This window comes from Echinops telfairi, unplaced genomic scaffold (assembly GCF_000313985.2).
Source record: "Echinops telfairi isolate 266 unplaced genomic scaffold, ASM31398v2 ScPeMD7_7457;HRSCAF=8495, whole genome shotgun sequence".
In the NCBI taxonomy this organism is placed as follows: Eukaryota; Metazoa; Chordata; class Mammalia; order Afrosoricida; family Tenrecidae; genus Echinops; species Echinops telfairi.
The window spans coordinates 20,334,435-20,338,985 of NW_022111357.1; the positions used below are offsets into that span (position 1 = coordinate 20,334,435).

The following is a 4,551-nucleotide window of genomic DNA, read 5'->3' on the forward strand; positions in this document are numbered from 1 at the left end:
TGTCTTTTATTTGCTGTTACAGCGAGCAAACAATATTCAGTAAATAAAAAATGGAGGGAGGCCCACAAACACAAAGCATCTATTTGAGCAAGCTGATCGGTACACATTACAGTTTTTAATACGAAAGTTAGATAGCATATGTTATAAGTACTAACATGGCAGTGGCAAAATGACATCCATTCCTTTGTCTGTCTTGTGATTATACCCTCTGGGGGAGCCATAGGCTAGTGGCATGGACCACTCTACAGGTTTTGAACCGTGAAAAGAACACAGCAGTGTTTCACTCACATCCATCACAGCACCAGCATGGTCAAATTCTCCACAATAGTGAGTGCAGCAAAGAGCCCCTTGGCAAAAAAAAAAAAAATTCAGATCCATCTTCAACATCTAATGGGCTCTACATGTAAGCTCCAAATTGTGCTTATGGGGAAAATTTGCAACGACTTCTGTACCAACAGTGAGGCCCTCCTCTGTCATTTTCACCCTGGCCATCTTTGTTAGGGTCAGACCACAACAGATCACAAAAAAGACCTTGATCTGGTACATCAGGTGGTCCCACAATTCACCAAAACAAATCCACAAGATCTCAATCTCCCTGATTAATGTGCTTTCTTATCCTCGATGGTGGAAACAGTTAAAGCAGTCTGTGACAGTTTTCCAAAGTGGAATATTTTATCTTCTTTTATATTCATCACAAAATCTATTAATTCTACTGATACCGGCACACATTCGTGATTCCCTCAGAGAAGAAAAAAGTTCTCAGGATAGTTGACTTTGTGCCAGCAGAGACAGGCAGTCTCTAGGGTGCTTCCCCATCTTTGCTTTCTGGTGGGAAACCCCTGTACTCAAAGAGTCAAAGCAAATCACATTGCCCATGGGTGTCACCACATATTTTGAGTGATGCTTCAAGTTTCAGCAGCAGGCTGACAGAGAAAGATCTCCCAAGACTTTTAGCACAAGCCTCTGGTTTCATTCTCCTGTAGGTAGACATTCTTCCAGCTTGGCCTTTCTCATTAGTAGCTGATGGATGATGCCGCTGATGTTCTTTATCTGCCTTCAACTTTCCACCGCTGTCCCTCCTGAAGTGGCATGGCCTTGCACCCGAAACTCACCCCTCCTTCCCCATGCCACAAGCACAGAGGCGTTGGTGGTGGCAGCAGCTGCATGTACCCTCCCCAACTGCCTTGTCCCGAACTTCCTCCTACTGGAACCACAAGAAGAGTGTAATATACATATACGTATATTTGCCTTTCAGAATTGTGCTTAGGTGCACAGGAGACTTATTTTTTTTTAAAGGAAAACTAAAAACACTGCCTCCAACTTTAAGTGCTGTTAAAAATGTTGATTTTGCTCAAAGTCCTAGGAAATAAGTATATATCTTCCTTTCTTTAAATGCTAATGTTTTCTAATTGTAAGTATGAATCCTTCATACTTAGTTTGGGAAATACAAACAGACCACTTTGAAATATCCTTGGTAGGTTCACTTTCTTTGCTGAACCACAGAAGGCTGTCTGTTCCCCTTAAGGGTTACAGCCTTGGAAACCCCCTGGGGGGCAGCTCTGCACTGCCCTACAGGACCTCTATGAGTTAGAATCAATTTGATGGCAGTGGGTTTGGTTTTGGTTTTAGCCACAATCGAGCACTGTGTTGAGCTATTCAAAGGAGGCTTTTTTCCAAGCATGGCAGTCAACTCACTTACTCCAAGCCAAAAATGGGAACAGGAGAAACCCATGTACGCAGTCAGGGTGTGAGCCTGACGGCACAGTCTATTTTTAGGAGCTGTGTTGGGAAACTTCCTTTGTGAATGCAGGGAGGAAAAACACAGTAAGAGAAGGGTAACTCCATGAATTGTTTCATTCATAACAGCTCTGTCAACACGAACTAGGTAATAGCTTCCCAAAGCCTCGCATTTTAGTTTTAAATCTTACTATCCCTAAAGTATATCTGTATTTCAAGTACACAAAATCCAAAATATGTGGTACCAGCAGTTAACTGAAATTAAATCTTCAGGAACTGATGGAGACCAAAGAATATAATCACCAGACTGAGAATACGATTATGTACTGCCCACAGAAAGATGATAGACAAGAAATCTGCCACCTACTAGGTGATAGGTTGTCTATATTTTCTCTTTTATACTACTCCTGACTTTACACGTTTAAAAATTGAACAGCAACATGTTGTAGCATTTATGCCATCAGCAATACATTGCCACAGTCAGGTCCTAGATTTTCTCTTGGCAGCAAAAAAATCAAAAACAAAAGTCAAAGTCACTGCTGTTGATTCTGAGTGGTGGTGACCCACTGAGGTGCAGTGAATTACTTCCTATGGGCCTATAGCAGTCTTCAGAACTCCCACCAAATAACTACATGGGACTTGCAAATGAGGTGTCTGTGACCCACACGGACAGCTTGATAATAATGTAAGGTGCATGGCACTCCTGTGGAGCTGGGATCATCTAAATAAGGTATAAAACCCCCAAACCCAGTCGCATCAAGTCAATTTAGAGTCATAATGACCTTATATAGGGTTTCGGAGGTTGTAAATTTTTATGGGAGCCGATTTCTCAACTTTCTCCCAAAAAGTGAGGTTAGTGAGTTGACACTACTGGCCTTGGGCTAACAGTCCGACACTGTCTCCGACAGCACCACCAGGGCTCCTGCCATTAAGGTGTATGAAATTCTAATGAGGACATTGGTCAACTATGCCATCCCACTGGCTAAAATGAGCCATCCTAAAGGCAGAAAATGCAGGGCTGTCACTCCCAACCTCACTTTGCCTAGAGCAGAGTGCACCCTCTGGCCAAGAAATCTGCACTGAGAATGTTCTGCCATCCAAGACACACAGAACTGTTGACACTAGAGACAAAAGCAGCAGCAGAGAAATGGCACAGCAGTACAAACAGGAGACTAGCAGAAGACGCTGCAGTGGGCTTCCAGGCCCACGAGCAAGTAAACTGAGCACTTTGGGGCAGGAAAGCTGGCTGGTAGTGTGGGATGCGCCTCTGGGTAGTTAGTGGTAGAGCTGAAATCAAAGAGCTTTCTAATATTTGCCCAAACAGGGCCGGTGCTCAGCTAAGGTGCCAGAGGCCAGAAAAAAAGCCTATCTGAAGACCCAGCTAAGAAGCCACTCTAATCTGAAGTACTGCATCCCAGTTTGTTCCTGTTACTTACAAATTGATTATGACTCCCACGCTGTAACCTGTTATTTCCCTAATAGACCCCATAATCTTGAGTATTTTCTATGATTTCTGTGTGGATACAGTAACAAATTATGAAATCCAGTAAAGAAATAGAGAGAGTGCCATGGGAGGGATGGCTGTTGCCGGAATTTGTAAAACAGTTGGAGAGTGGAGGTATAGCTGACCTCTGCTTTACAGGAGTCAGCCTTTTTTTAAAGTTAGAGCTGGTCAGGCACCCCTGCTTCCCACACCATTCTTATAGTCCCTGTTTTACAGAAGGCGTCCTCAAACTGCGGCCCGCAGGCCACAAGAGACCCACCAAGGACATTTATCTAACCCGCCAGGTGTTTTTGCCCCGTTTTGTTTTCTACTTCAAAATAAGATATGTGTAGTTTGCAAAGGAACTTGTTCATAGTTTTTTTTAAAACTATAGTCCGGCCCTCCAACGGGTCTGAGGGACAGTGAACTGGCCCCCTGTTTAAAAAGTTAGAGGACCCCTGTTTTGTAGGATAAAATCAATCCCCACAGCCATTTTCTTTATAGAAACAGACTGTCAAGCCTTTTTTCCATGGAGCCTGCAGGGAGTTCAAACAGCCAATCTTTCAACAATGAGTGCACTGTTTGCAGCACCCACGGACATACAACCATTCCAAATACTTGACTTACACCTTGTAAAGTGTGAGTGCTCCTCCCCTTTGACCTGCTTGCTCTCATCAGCCCTACCCACTATAAAGGGAAAGCTAAAAGCAACTCTTCATCTGTCAGAACAACCTTAGGGGAACGGATAATTACTCTTATTTTACTATTTCATTTAATCAAACAAGATTAAGATTGTGTTATAGCAAACTCTAGTTAGCTCCTAAAAAAGCAAATGAATGAAATAGACCTCAATGGTATTCAGCCTCCTGAAATCCCACTCTTGTCTTCATGTTATTTGCTTAGAAAGTACTTCAGGACTTCATGTTTACATTGGGAAGTTCAAAGAGTTCCTTGGTTCCAAGCTAAAATCCAGCTCCTGGCACTGAAACACACAAGCAGCTCCTAAAAACGACGAGGTGGATCCATGACTACTCACTGACACTGTGAACTGTCCATCCCTGTTGTCACTGTTGCTGCTGCTTCACCCTCACAGCCACTCTATGAACAGCGAAACACTGCCTGAACCTACACCACCCTCACAATCATTGCTATGTTTGAGTGTCTTGTTACAGCCACTGTGTCAATCCATCTCACTGGGGTCTGCTTTTTATTTTTATTTTTGCTGACCTTCTACTTTTACCAATATGATGTCCTTATCCAAGGACTGGTCTCTTCAGATAACATGTCCTGAGTACATGAGAAATCTTGCCATCCCTATTTCTAAGGTGCAG

At 43.2% G+C, this 4,551-nt stretch overlaps 1 pseudogene; it reads right to left on the reverse strand.

The window, feature by feature from the left end:
• Nucleotides 1-107: 107 nt before the first annotated feature.
• Nucleotides 108-4,551, reverse strand: part of LOC115872749 — a 47,584-nt pseudogene continuing 43,140 nt past the window's right edge.